Genomic DNA, 16,111 nt, shown 5'->3' with positions numbered 1-16,111 from the left:
ACTAAAGTGTTAATGAGCATTTTCAAAATAACAATAATTACAATAAGTCAAAATACGCCCACATATAAGCACGACATGCTCGATGAAGCACTCAACGCCCTATCGCAACCATGCATTCGCCGGCACTCCGATGGGGTAACTCGAGCGCCCCCTTAGCGGCGGAGTCTGGAACGAGACCGGGCGCAGGCGGCTCCATAGAGAGCCGCCAGCTGAGCAGGTCAGTATTTCAGTAGGTCGTGGTTGCAACTAAGACATCACATGCAAAAGGAAGTATCACAGTATATCCAGGCTGTGATCCATATTTTTTCATTGCAATGCACTTTTTTAATATGAACAAACACTTTCTTGACATGAAATTACATACACAATGACGATCACAGCAACCTCAAAAATTACTTCAGCTTAGCTATAACAGTACACTGATTTCCCAGCTTTTTCATCTTAAATCTGCATGGGAATCTACATCAAATTGGTACACATTTTTCAACATGAACACAAACTTTATTAACACAATATCTGTAAAATGATTTTAGTTAAGCACAATACCATATGCACAATGACAATCAGAGCAGCAGCTTGCTTTGCTATCACAGAAAGTGTTTCTTATATTAAAAAATAGGAACTTCTATCTAACATAATTACGCTAATTGGCGTTTAATTATTTTACGGCAAATCTTTCAATCTATGAATTATAGCCGTTGAGTTCGCAAGGCGTATCACTTGGAATTAATTTTCAGGACTGAACCAGTTTCAAGATATTAATTAGCAAAGTGGATATGCCTTGCGAACTCGGCGGCTATAATTCGTAGAATGAAAGATGTGGCGTAACATAATTATTTTAAAAGGTAATTAGCGTAATTAGGTTAATTATTGCATTAGGCGTTTTGATTTCTCGTGGAAATAATGGCCGCCTCATCGAGTTGTTTAGATCAAGGATTATAATTGTGCTATCTGCCACAGGCAATTAAAAAATATGGTGCAGCTAATTAAGATGAAACACCCTGTATATACACCTCTGCTAAAGCAATTAAAATTAAGCATGTCCGATTAACATCCCCAAGCTTCAATAACTGTGTTCCTGTGGATGTCCGACGGATGTACTGAAAGGCCCAAGTGCATGATTTTGCATGTCCCTGTAACGTCCGAATGTACGGTTCTGGCAGCCATCGGACGTACGACGGACTGCCTGTTTTCTTGCGCATAAGCGTCCTATGGACGTCCGTAGTACATCTGGCGGATTTCTGTGGATCTCCGACGGACATCCATATGTCCAAAACTGGCCGACCAGTGGATGTCCACCGGACTTTCGTTGCCCATTGGGAAGTACAACTCATTTCAAGTATGACACCATCTTGAATAGGTTGCATGACGATTTTGTTCGCTTCTGTGATAGTGCTGTAGGAAAAATGGTAGCACTATTTAGACAAAATGTTAATTATGTTTTTGGAAAGTTCTGAAAAAAAATAATTACAGTAAATTGAAAATACTTGTCTGTATAATTTTACTGCAAATAATGTAAAATGCCAACCATGATTAGTTCCCAGTAGAGTGTATGCCTTATGTCGTTAAAAAAAGAATTATAAACCACAATAAACCACTGTAAGTTTATCATACCTGCTACTACTTTGGCAGTATTTAGGGCTGAAGAGCTATGCTTCCCTTTCCAACCAAGCCAAGAAAATTGTGCAGCAAGCTCGTCAGTCAAACAGTATCCAAGAATTCTTTTTCGTCGCCCAGTTTGCGTTGTTGCCGCCAAGCTGCACAAATTCACGAACCTGCCGGGAAATCATAAAAAGCATGTGTCAGACGCTTGTACAGTGTGCAAGGTGTAGAAATAAGTAAGAAAGTTATGGGTAAATTCAGCCCCACAAATAATTAACATATTTGGACTGCAAGCAGCATTCTAGTAGACATCTTGCGTGGAACAAAGCCTATATATGGCCATATAAAAAACAATCTATAGCATACCAAAGTACTGGTGGTTTCCTGTGTCAGCTTTGCGTCAAAATCAAGCAGCTCTTGCAGGCAGTTGAACGGTTGATTGACTAGTGGTGCACATGTTGTCACTGCTGGGGATGATAGCATTTCACAAAGTTTATTGATACTCTCTGCTTGTTGCTGAAGCATTAAGCGTATAGTGTTGAGGAGACGCAGCATATGCTGGAGAACATCTGCAAAACAAATAATAATAATAACTGCACAATGTGTAACCTTGGAAGTCACAGTAGCCAACAATAAAGAAATATCTATCGGGTGTTTCAGCGAACACTTTAAAAAATGTTTAAAGGTTACCTGTGGCAGATAGCACAATTCTAGTTCATGAGCTCGTCTTCTCGAAGAGGCGGACATTACTAGCACAAAAAAATGAAATGCATAATCGACTAATTAAAACATCACTAATTCAGTTTTTGACTAATTACATTACGGCCCCCATATTGCAATTTACAAATTCTAGCTGTGCAGTTAACTAGGCGGATCTACTTGGAACGAATTATCAGGATGACACCAGTTTCGGGATAATAATTCCCAAACTTTGCGATGAAATGCATTGGCATTCCAGTTACTTTCGTACTTCAATGCGTAAAATGATGTTTTGTTCAGCTTCCTCGTGAGCATCGGAGACGGCATTTGTGTTGGCCCGCGAGCATTCCGGCATAATTCACACGCAGAGGGTCAATTAGTTCAAGCACTCTTCTCGTCTCCCGCGACGCCTTCACTGCAATACGTCCTTCGCGAGCACTCTCCATATTTACATGCAGACCCTACAAACAACTATGAGCCGATTACATCGCCTATGAAAGCTTGCGCATCTTCCCGCCACTTCCCGTAACCAAGTTCAGCCCTGAAGTACAAGTTTTCCTCACCTTTGTTTCTTGAGTTAACGTCTGCAAGATGGATAAACAAGGCCCAGATGTTCAAACGGAGACTTAGCGCTCGCACTTGCGCGCTTTCAGAGGTCCTTTAGCATGGAGGAAGAAAACGCGGCTCATAGAATAAAGACATGGAATCAAGAACCAACTTTGATAAAGACGCGGCTTTTGGTTGCTTTTGGCGCGAAGGAGCCATGCAACGCTGATGATGTTGATAACTAGGTGGCTACGTGCTTCTGTCTCTCTTAGGGTGCCTCGATGCCAGCGCCGCCGCGGCGCTGGGCATCGAGGCACCCTAGTCTCTCTCACCGTGGCTGCAGGTGGGATTGGATATTATCACCGCCTATGTTCAAGATATGAATAAAATGAATAAATTAACAATTTTCACTGAGAGCAGTTACTTATATAACGATATATGTTTTCATAAATTACTGAGTTTGTATTGGTTTTTGGTACATTCTTGTTGTAATGCTGGCAACTATGGTGCGTTAATGTAGCTCGTTTCTCGCGGCGCCGGCGTCTTGTAAACAAACAAACGGTTGATCGGCGCGAAACAGTGCCTCCTTTATTTTTTATGCACTGGCAAAAAATGTGCTGCGATATACAGCAGTACACCTTAGTAGAAATTTCGTGGCTTCACGAATTCACGATCGAGAATTTATGCGATGTCCATTGCAGATGTCGCTTGCACTATACGCAGTGCAGCAACTATTGAAAAATAATCAAATAGACGATGTCCCATGGCTGTCCTTCTGTCGTCTGAAGCATCACGTCCGTGTAAAATCCAGTGCAGATGTCCTTAGGACGTTCGAGATTAAAAACAAAACGGACGTTCAAAATATCCGGAACACAACGTCCCTGGGTAATCCTGGGGATAACCGGCTCTGGACGTGGACGTTCGGATATAAATCGGACGTCCACCGGATTTTCGTGGCCCATTGGGGTCCACGCTTCCCTGCAACCGGGTTTCATGGAAATACCAGCGTCCCGCGGCTTTCAAAACGACGTGATCCTTTGGCTTGCAACTATCAATGCCTTGGGTGATCGTCATGCTTGGCCAGAACAAAAAAGAAGGCTGGTTGCGACAAAACGACTTTGCGGTGCCGCCAAGGCATGGGAAAACTACGAAGGCATCAAGAAGTAGTCCTGGCCTGCATGGAGCGCAGCTCTGACAGTTGCTTTCGGCCCACTTCCCTATGCCTGCGGTGAGTCCGATCAGCACAGTTCTGCGCACGGCGCTCCGGAGAGTTACCGCTCCGATCCCGCAGCAGGTGTGCCCAGCAACACCTCGACAGGGAGAGCCGCAGGCTGCCCCGCCGTAGGCGCCGGCTCACCGGGTGTCGCCGTCGGCTTCAACGCAGACGGTAGGCAGCGCGTGGCGACCACCGCTCCTGCGTCGGCCCACCACCGGGCGGCGCATCACAACCGACATGGTAATATGGGCTCATTCAGAGCCCATGTTACCCACGACCGTACAAAACGGTGGCAGGAAGTGGAATCAGACCACGGCGGATACGGGATACGCTCAAGCAGTGCAGCTTCATCTGACTAAGCACTGTTGATGCACTGGGAATAAAAAAGAGCAACAAGTCTCACCGAGATTGGAACTCGGACTACAAATATCATAGTAATACCTGTTAGTCCATGAGACCGGACACTTCCGACACCGGGAATCGAACCCGGGCCTCCTGGCTGAAAGCAAAGTATCCTAGCCACTAGACCACGCCTGATTTTTTATTGCCTTCTCGGACTTGGAAATACAAAGCACAAAAGATAAAAACACCTCAGCTACACTTGAGCTGACGCTTGCGGAGCTAAAATCTTTTCAGTTGCACCAAATCATCAAGCAGCGGTATCCACTCTGGTGGATCAGGCTGCGCCCTGAAACATTCACGAATATAAACAACACTCTCGATAAAGTTTTCATGTGTAGAACGAGATGTCGGCGTGTCGCACCTGCATTCGTGTTTTCCACAGACTGTGGAGGCCAAGGAGCATGATTAAATCGTAGAGCACATCTTCGTTTTCAACTGGTAAGAACCGGATGCCGTACGGGTTTAAGGGGAGCTCTTTTTTAATCGTTCTCTGAAGCACATCCCAATAAAAAATGGGATCCCAGCATTCTAAGAAAACATGTTCAACTGTCTCGGGCTCCCTGCATAACAAACAGTTTGTTGTCTATGGCACGAATATCCCTTTATCATGCAGCCAGGTTTTGACAGGCAGCGTACCGGAGTGCAGTTTAAAAAAGAATGTTTTTACTGCAGGTCTAACGGCCATCTTTCTAACTCGTTTAAGAATAACTTGCCCTGGACCTCCGCAGTGTGGTGACCGGTAAAAGGGTATCGGCAACATCACGTCAACAAGCGCTTTGTACAGATTTTTCTTATTAACATTGCATAGGTAGTCAGGGGTAAATCGTACTTCCAACATCTTGCACGAAGGACAACCTCGCGCAAGTAGCCTGTCACCACTCCATACATGTTCTCACATGAGACTATTCTTCCAGGGAGCAGCCTCTGTAAGCGCACTTGCATAACAGTTCTTAGAAAGGGATCACTTTGATCACGTAGGAACATAAATCGCGAAACTACTTGCCGCAAAAATAAGTGCACTAGGCCAAGGCCTCCGCTTTTAAATGAAACAGAAAGGTTAGTTCGGCTGGTTCTTTCCCAAGTGGACACCCAAATAAAAGCAGCAAAAACACGATGCATTTTTTGAACCGCTGTCCGCGTCGCACACAGTACATTCATGACATACCATAGCTTCGAAATAAAAAAAAAATATTGCAGATAGAGGCACGGGAAAACATTGACAGCTGCCTCCCTTGCCACGCGTCCGCTTTCTCTTTCACTCTCAAAGTTTCTTCTTTCCAGTACGAGCTGGGATCCCGATAACATTCCAGGGGCATTCCTAGATATCGCGTTGGCGAGGTAGACCATCGTAGTCGAGAAAAAGAATCCGGTGCTACGTCCCATTCACCATGCCAAAAACCGGAGCTTTTTTCCCAATTAATTTTACTTCCAGTCTAAACACAAACTTTTTCCACCACACTCGTGACTTTACAGATGCTCTCTCTGTCTGCACAAAACACCGCTATATCATCTGCATACGCGAGTACTTTCACATGCGACGACTGCAGCCTGTAACCCGAAATATTATCAGAGTTGATAATTGCCAGGCAGAGCAGCTCTAAATAAACTGCGAAAAGCAAGGGGGAAAGCGGGCATCCCTGCCTTACTGAAGAACGTACAGTGAGTCTGTAAGTGAGTTCGCCATTAACTATGATGCGGGTCGTACAGTTCTTGTAGGCCATTTTTTCGCTTTCTACTATAACGCAACCAAGGTTGCAGTGTTCCAGAATGGACAACAGTATTTCGTGAGAAACATGGTCAAAGGCTTTTGCCAAGTCGAGCTGCATCATTGCTATCTGACTGCCAAGTGCATCAACACACTCTAATACGCTGCGTGCAACGTGTATATTTGTGGCGATGCTACGGCCTTTAATGCCGCACGTCTGGTGAGACCAAACAATTTCGTGATCACAGACTGCAGTCGTTTTGCTAAAACCTTCATAAAGACTTTGTAGTCGACGTTAGTGAGGCTAATCGGTTCGATATGACCCCACCAACAGGCGTTTTCCGGGATCGTCAGTCTTCGGAATCAGAACAATGTGAGGAAGTAGAGAAAGACAGTGGAACCTGCTTGCGTTCGTAAGGCTCAGTCAAGCACATGGAGCATGTAATGTGCAACAGAATGCTTAAAGGTTTCAAAGAAAGCTGTACTTAGCCCGTCTGGCCCAGCGGCTTTCCCAGATGGTAGGTCGTCTATCGCTTTCTCTATCTCCCGCAATGTTATAGGCAGTTCAAGAAGCTCTTTAATTTCGTCATCTAGAGTTGGCATATGTCTTAAAAAGTCTACATGAAAGCCGTCTATGGTCTTGAGTTTATTGCTAAGAAGTTCAGCGAAGTGTTCGGCTAAAGCGCTCTGAATGCATTAAGTACCTTCTGTAATTCGGCCGTCATACAGGATGCTCCTAATCTCTTTCTTGCAAGCGTATCTTTTTTCGTCTGATAGCGCTCGCGTTGTTGGCGTTTCGCCAACCCCCAATTTTTCGGACCTTGCGCGTATAACGGCGGCTCTGTATCTGTCTGCGTCGATTCTTTCGAGCTCACATTTCACTTCTCGTATTTCTTAAGTGAAATTTGCAGGCGCGCTACTTTCCATGCTCAGCAGCCATTCAAGTTGCCCATTCAGTTCTTTTTCTTTCTCTTTATAACGAGCTACACTGCACTTTTCTATAGCTTTCATTTTTAGCCACTCTTTTGAATCCTTCCCATTCAACTGCAAAGCTAGCAGGCTGCGCATCTAGCATTTTGTCTAGCTCGATCTGAACTCGCAAAATAAACCCTTCATCTTCCAGAAGTTTTGCATTCAGTTTCCATAAGAGCCAGTTAAAACGCGATTTCCTGCCCTTTATTCCTAAAGTGGCACTCACAAGGCAATGATCGCTGAAAGGCACAGGTTTAACATCATAGCTAGAGCATAGGGGCACAAGATCAACAGACACATACATCCGGTCAAGTCTAGCATGACTCTCCCGCTGAAAACGCGTGAATTCTGGGTGGGTCCCAGTAGAGAACACACTGCCAACATCATCGAGACCATAATCGTGAACAAGTGTGTTCAACACTTCCGAGGTCTTGTCTATAAGTGGCCTACACTTGACTCTGTCAACTGCGGCGCACACACAGTTGAAGTCCCCCAATACAAGCAAGATCTTGTCAACGTTCAACCATGGCTCAAGGGACAAAGAAAAGTTGACTCTCGCTTTCTACATTGGGAGCATATACACAAACAATGCGCCAACATAAATTTGAAAACGTGAAATCAGTAACCAGAAGACGACCACTTGGGCAGGCAAAGACCGACTTTACGGTTATTCCTAACGCGTTACGGATGAATATTAGGCATCCACCCGACGCCCCAACAGAGTGACAGACACACACATAAAAGTTTGCTTGAAAGGAGGACACCATGCGGTCGGTTTGCTCCTGACTCTCTATTTTCGACTCCTGTACAGCGACTATATCAATATCGTTATCTAGCAGGAGGCGATTAAGCTGGTACTGTCGCCTTCTTGCTCCCATCCCTCTGACGTTCAAGGTCGCTACACGAAGTGGAGTACTGAGATTAATAGCCATCTCTAAAAAAAAAAAAAACGTCTCAGTCTGCATGGTGCCTACCTTCACGGTCGGCGCAGCTTTCCTCACGACTGCCGGAATCGCTTGACGCCGGTCGACCAGCAACCGGCGCTCACGTCGACCTGGACCCAGCGCTGCTACGGAGGCGGTTTCCCCGCCTGCCGCTCATCGACCGGAAGGTTCGGCCGTTGCTTTAGCGTCGAACGTCTGACACCCGGTGCCTTCGGCGGAGGCTCGTCGCCTTCGCCTGCAGGCTGCTGTTTCACGCCGTCTTCTTCATGAGGACGCTTCCCGGCCGTCGAGCCCGCCGCTCCCTGGCTGGTCTCCATGGCATCCATGTCTGGGGTCTCTACGCTGTCTAGTGTTTCGACCGTGGCTTTCGCCGCGTCCATCGCCTTGTCATCGCCGTCATGTTGCGGCTCACGCTGCGCCGGAACACTATCAGCTACTGCACTAGAAACCACCGCCTTCTGCTTCACCAAAGGCGTCAACGAAGGCGCAGTGTCGCGCGTTGGTTTCCCAGCTGCACGGGCTGCTTCCTCCGCGTCCGCTTCGTCCATCAGCATCTCGGACGAGTCTTCGCTGGTTCCTGGGCCTGCAATGCTCGCGTAAGTGCGAGCACACTGGTCTTCTTCGTGCCCGTAGCTTCGGCAGGTTCCGCAACGCGGGACTCGACACTCCCTGCAGATGTGGCCCGTACCTCGACACCGAAGGCACAGCGGGGGCCTGCCCGGTACAACGACTAGTGCCAATTCACCGCTAACGTTCAGCTGGTGGGGCAACTCGTCCAGCTTCACGCCTGCTTTCAACTTTAGGGTGACAAGCGGGTAGTTGAGCCCTTCTCAGTCATGCCCTGCACACGCCAGCGCTCCCGGGCAACTTCTGCAACTTTTCCATACGGCGCAAACGCGACACGCACGTCCTCATCAGGCACATTGTGTAGAAGCCAGTGGAGTTTCAGTCGAACGTCCTGGTTTGCCGGGTCAATCACCAGGCAGCGGCGGCCTTTTACACGTAGCTCCCCGACGCTCGAGATCTGCTTCACCGCATCGGCATCCTTGAAAGTGATAGCCCAGACATGGCTCATGCGATACGCCCCCAGGGCGACAACGTCCGGAAGAAGCGAATGCTGTGACAAAGCGTCGCGGAAATCTTCCACCCGGTATGGTCGGGCCGTGATATCCGCGTGCAAAAAAACTGTGTTTAAACAAAACGCCCTGTTGGCAGACCTGGCAGAACAACCTGGTAGGTGCTTTCCTGTTCCATAGCCCTGTTACCGCGGCCTGACATGGCCGCTGAAGCCGCTCCTACGGAGCTCGTCATTATACGTTCGTCACGCTAGGTGGCCGGAAGCCACTAGACCACGCCGGATGCGGGATACGCTCAAGCAGTGCGGCTTCATGTCCCTAAGCACTGTTGATGCACTGGGTGTAAAAACGAGCAATAGGTCTCACTGAGTTTCAAACTCGGATTGCTGGATTCAGAGTAATAACTGTTACGCCTTGAGACCGCTCACTTCCGACGCAGGAAATCGAACCCGGGCCTCCTGGGTGAAAGCCAGATATCCTAGCCACTAGACCTAGCCGGATGCGGGATACGCTCAAGCAGTGCGGCTTCATGTCACTAAGCACTGTTGATGCACTGGGAGTAAAAAAAAGGAGCAACATGTCTCACCGAGATTCGAACTCGGATTGCTGGAATCAGAGTAATAACTGTCACGCCTTGAGACCGCTCACTTCCGACGCCGGGAATCGAACCGGGGTCTCCTGGGTGAAAGCCAGGTATCCTAGCCACTAGACCTAGCCGGACGCGGGATACGCTCAAGCAGTGCGGCTTCATGCCACTAAGCACTGCTGCTGCACTGGGAGTAGAAAAAGAGCAACAAGTCTCACTGAGATTCGAACTCGCATTGCTGGAATCAGAGTAATAACTGTTACGGGAGAAAAAAGTCACAGGCCTGCGCGGCACACGCACCACAGTCACAGCCTAAGCTGGTGGAGCGGCTCAAGAGTAGCTCCCATTTCCCACGCACCACGCACACCAGGGTCTTCGCGACAAAGTCTCTTCGCCTCGTTTTGACGAGAACGATCTGAACTGTCAGCCCGGCGTCGACGGCGAGCTCCGGCTTGTAATGTTCTCTGCACAGCAGTCTGCTGAGCCCGATGATGCCTGGCCGCGCAGGGCTGTGACGTTTGCAGGCACCTTTACTAGATGGCGCCACAATACTGGCGGATGCTAGGGATCGCGTTTTCTTTTATTGCGCGCCTCGTCTGAATGGCATCTCCTCGTCTGCGCATGCGCACGCTGCTTTGCAGGTGGCTTAACTAGATGGCGCCACCATACTATCGGAGGCTCGGATCGTTTGCGCCTGCGTTTAAAGCGCATTTTTCCGGTGCCCGATAGCAAGCGCTTGCCTGGCTCAGTGGTACAGTATCTGGCTCCCACGCAGCGGGCGCGGGCTCGATCCCGGCGGGAACTGGGTACTTTTTTCGCACTTCCAGCGGTAGCGGTTACGATCGCCGGACGCCATCGGCGGCAGCAGCGGCGGCAGACACCATCGCGAACCGAAACAGTTATTGGAATGAGCCTATAACAGCTTACGCTGTAAAAAAGAGTAACAGGTCTCACCGAGATTTGAACTCTGATTGCTGGATTCTGAGTGCTAACGGTTACACCATGAGACAACACACTTCTAACACCGGGAATCGAACCCTCCGGGGTGAAAACCGGGTATCCTACTCACTAGACCACACCGGATACGGGATACGCTCAAGTAGTGTGGCTTCATCTCACTAAGCACTGTTGATGCACTGGGAGAAAGAAAGAGCACCAGGTCGCACCGAGATTTTAACTCTGATTGCTGGATTGCAAGTCCAGCGTGCTAACCGTTACACCATGAGACGGCACACTTCGACGCCGAGAAGTGTGTGGTCGAGCGTTCGAGTGCAATAATTCCCGACGCCGGGAATACTGGCACTAGAACATGCGAATCCCACGCATGGCGACGAGAGAATACCGACGGTGAAATGGCGTCGACGTAATGCGCAGTGCGAACAGTGCCCTGGAATAGAACCAGACAGGTCACAACGCTGGTGGGACGAGGAACGCTTGTAGCGGTGTTATACCCCTGTCGCACGGGCACCCGCAAACTCCTTTGAACTCCGTTCGTCTTTATCTCGAAGGAGATACGCTCGGTGTCACACGGTCTCCCTTTCGCCAAGGAAGTTTAATGGAGCTTTTCGCGAAGGGAGTTCGGCAATGACCATTACGGCTGGACGGAGTACTCTCGTTCCCAGATAGCTACAGCTGCGAAGAAAACCACGTTAATAAAATCGTCGTAACTGGCTCACTTACAAATTTTAGCATTATCATTTGTTTTGCCTTTGGTTTTACACCACGTAATTGGAGCTTTGAATTAGTTTTTAAGGACAAGAGAGCCTTTACTCTCTACATCATGCTTCGTCATCCCGCATGGGAAAGTGTCGTTCCGCCATTTCGTTTGTTTATCCGCGCGCGAGCCGCACGTGTCGTACGGCAAAACTCTCCGGGCGAGAAACACCGCAATCAGCGATCCCGATGCCTATACTACCGATACTTTACTTTAACAGCAACTATATATGTGAAAAGTTGCATGGGGAAGTAAGCACAGCAGCGCCGTTTCTGTCCCATGCGGCGCCCATCGAAAGCTCGCACTGTGCCGTGTAGCACCGCCGCAACTCGATTGCCATAAATCTCCATTAGGGAGTTCCATGTTCAACGGAGTTCGCGGGTGCCCGTGTGACAGCGGTAGTTAGAGGCGTCGCACCTGTAAGGCCCCTAGATAGAGTAAGCACCTCGACATTTCACGAGACCCAATTGGGGAGCGGAGCTTGATGGTGAGCACACTTGGCTTCGGCGTTTTCGCAGCCGTACTGTCCGTATACTGCGCTTAGCTTTAGGCCTGCTTTACCTTCCCCTCGCCGGTCGCACATTCATGGTCGATACTAGGACGTTACGACGACTGCGACGCCAACGGCGCGAACGCGCCTCGATTGTCCGTATAACTGCTGTCGCAATGAGAGGATGTTGATATTCGGTCCTTTTCAACATGACACATACCCACGAGGGGGATTAGCCACAAAAATTAAAAATTAAATGAGGTTAATGAAATGAGGTGTTAACTGAAAAAGGATGCTTGTTCACTCTTTCCTCTTCTTTCTTTCCGAGCACCAGGCTGTTTTCCAAATGTGCGCCACCTAGCCCATGTACACCAGCTTTCCAAACGACCCGCTTATGAGAACTTAGGATGTTTTCCGCTTAATAACGTTGACTTCGATGCTTCTCCGGTACTCTTTATTTTTTTAATGCGTACTTTTGTCTTAAGAACGCTATGTTTTCTATTGTGCGTGCGTTTTATTTTAGTGGCACAATGGCCGCGCAGGCCACGCTGTGCCAATGCCAAGACAAGAGCTGTAAATATCGCCTGGTGTTTTTGAATTCTCAGCACTTACGTTGCGCTTCAAGTATTGTTTTGATAACCCGCTAAATCTGGGAAAGTGAATTGTGTGTGCTATATAACGCACTAACACGTTTTCTTTACTATAATTGGGCTTGGTATATTGAAACAGGCAGTCGGTAAATATACTCGTATACGATAATGAAAGCGCGTAGTGCATATCAGGTAGCCCACCCTTCGTTGTGTTTCGTCGTCATAGTCGAGGATTTACTGGGCAGGAACTGCATCAGATGTCACATCAATGCTTTGATGACCTACGCCGAGCATTTTCCTGCGTATGTCGATAGTATTTGTTGGGGTGGCATTTAGGTAGCTCACTTTGCGCGGTGTATACGCCTCACCAGTGCTGTTCCAACATCCTCTTCGTTAGGTGGGCTTGTCTTAAAGTCTTTGTCTGTTGACTGCCCGCGGTAGGTCATGCAGCAGACTGAATTCTTCGAATCACAAGAACGTAAGAACGTTGAAAACTGAGTTTGTCGTAGATATTTACAATACCAAGAAACAGCGCTTCAAAAGACGAGACAAGATTGCACAAAGCAAGCTGAGACGGGACCGGAATAAACACTAGTGCTACTGTTGTCTAATGTCGCCTCGTTCTTGTCGATGTTGCCCTTTATGTTGTCTATGTCTATGTGCATGTTGTCCGTCTAATGTTGCCTTTCGTCTTATTGTTTAACCGTGTTACATCAAATGTTGTTTTGGGTGTACAACACTTCAGCGAGGAAGACTATCAGCGCGGCGTGTGTACTGGTTGGCTTGTAATGATTACCATCGCTGGTCAAGGTTAGTATACCGAAAGTAAAATGATTGTTACGAAGACAGACGCAATTGATGGGTGACATATACTTAATTATCCTTTATTCATTTTCATTTACTTTACCCTCTGTGGCCTCCGGCATTAGCGACAGGGGTGTACACGTAAGCCACACAGCCTAAATGTACACAAATATGGTACGAAACAGTTTCCGCTAAGAAATATTTACATCCTTTTGTCCTGATCTTCTCGCCGAAGAGATATTCGTTATCTTGAAGGCCTGAAATTTCCTGTATTTGACGCTGCGCGAGAGGTGTCTTTGAGCAAAAAGGAAGGAAATAGACTAATGAGCATGACTTCAGGCAGCTAGCCCCGGCAAGCCAAGCTCTTCTGACACTGCCCCTCCTTTCCTGTGGGACCTATCTGTGCGTTGCCTCTTGGGAATAGGCCCTCAATGGTTGCCGGACCTTCTCTAGGCTTTGTTTGGTTGGTGGTTGCCTTCAGTGACGGCCTCGCCACGTACCGATCTCGCCACACACCCTCCTCTCTTTACTCCCCCATTCTCTCCGTGCACTCGGCGACTAAATATTAACGCTTGCCTTGCGTGTTTATTTCACACAGGTTACACAAAAGTTGCTTATAAAAAATTTTACACATGTTACAGACGTAAGGGGCAAACGATAGACTTTCAACTAATGAGTTTACAAGTGAAATGAGCATCCTATAAGCGCATCACACACGTGAAACAGAAACAACAGAGCAGACGCGACTACGCATGGGCGCCAGACATGGCTTGACGGAGATACCGTATCTCCCTTTCTGTTAGCGAGCCCATGTTTACGCTGAAAAGGCAAAAGCCGTTGAATAAAACCAGAGCATGCGTCGTCGTAGGGACGGATGAAGGCTTTATAACAGCAAAACAAGTGATTTACACCGTCATTCCTTATTCATCTTCATTGCTTCCCATCCCGTGCCATGCATCTCGCGAGTTCTCGCGAACTCCTCTTCTTCCTTCTTTGCATCCGGTAGCAGTAATATAGGCAGCAGTGATCGCAGACAACATATATTCTGCTGGTATCAACATACACACTTATTTGCTTCTTTGTGAAGGCTGAACGCCTCGAATATCTATCTTTCTGATTCCTGCGCATTCCTGCGCAATGTTGCAAGCACACATCATTAAACAAAGGAAATGCCTGCACGATAGAAGCCTCAGTAGATAAATAGAAATTATAAGAATAGCGGCGCCTGTCATGTCGGTCTCAGTAATCTGTTCTATGTCTAATGTAGTTCCCCAATTTCTTCTCTTCTTTGTATTACTTGTGTATCACGCTGCTAAGATTATACATAAGATCGCAGTATAAATAAATAAATAAATAAATAAATAAATAAATAAATAAATAAATAAATAAATAAATAAATAAATAAATAAGAAGCATCAGTGGCCTACTTATTCCGCTGCAGGACGAATGCGTCTCACAGCGATCTCCAATCATATCTTTCGTATACCAGCTGACCTTATCTTAGGAGCTGCAAATTTCCGAACTTCGTCACACGACCTAATTCTCTGCCGGCCTAGACTGCGCTTGCCTTCTCTTGGCAGCCATTTTGTAACTCTAATGCACCACCACTTATCTGCCCTACGCAATACATGACCTTCTTCCGCTTAATATCAACTAGAATATGGGCTACCCTCGCTTAGTCAATTTTTTAGGAAGGCTACTTTTATGCATACTAAACACAGTATAGTTAAATATCAGTTTACTCTCATATATACACCTCTATATTACATATTACTGTCCCTTAACTCTACGCCATGTTACCCCACACAGACGTACAATTAATTCGACGAGGCACTCACCCGACGAAACAAGACGAATGGCTTGCAATGACTGATGTGACAGCGGCACACAATCCTAAAGGCAGTCGAGACGCGCAGTGCCAACCGCGTTCCCGAAGAAATTCTTAGAGTGTCGAAGAACTGCAGGGCCGGCAAACACATTAAGGAGTACCTGCACGGCCATGTTGCGTCGTGTCGGCCGCTGGAGCTCGCTCTGCGCAGGTCGTTGGCAATGACGTCTATGCAGCCCTCGCTGCCACCACACAGGTGCCCGTCATCGTAGCTCATCTCGAGGGGGTTTATGCGGTCGCGGAAGAAACGTTCGGACCACAGTGACGTTTTTGGAGCCATATAGGCAGTGTCTAAACATGGCGCCCATGACGTACGTGTATCCGACTCTGCAATTGCTTCCGGCGTGTGCAGTCAGCAAAAGCATGGCCTTCGAGATCAGCTTCTGTTGCCCAGAGACAGTCCTCACTTGGGCGTGGAATCGGACACCACCTATTCTCGGGTGATACGTATTGAAGGCGCTTTCAGCTTTCGCGAGATTTTGCGTAGCTATATCAGCGGACGCCATTGTCGCTTTGTCGCCGAGCAGGGTATCTTGGTATGTGCGAAGAACGCTGTCATTCGCATAAGTCAAGGCGTCCGGTGCTACACTATACTTTAAATCCTGCAACGGTGAAAGTATCTCAGAATAAAACAGCAAACGAGGGTGGCAAAAATAAAGATGCTCAGCCCGCGGCGTGCAAACGAGCATAACATGGCTGGTACATTAGTTTTGGGGTGACTCGGACTAATTCTTCTGGCGCCCTGTTTCTACAGGGGGAGTATTCCATAAGCGTCCACCTAGTGGACTGTCCATTTTGGCCGCCGCTGATTGGCTGGAGCTGCACGAGCGAGAAGGAGACAGGCTGGGGGGGTGCCTGTCTCCTTCTCACTGGTATC

Source organism: Dermacentor silvarum, chromosome 10 (assembly GCF_013339745.2).
Source record: "Dermacentor silvarum isolate Dsil-2018 chromosome 10, BIME_Dsil_1.4, whole genome shotgun sequence".
Taxonomy (NCBI): Eukaryota; Metazoa; Arthropoda; class Arachnida; order Ixodida; family Ixodidae; genus Dermacentor; species Dermacentor silvarum.
Note: the sequence above shows the minus strand (reverse complement) of the source record.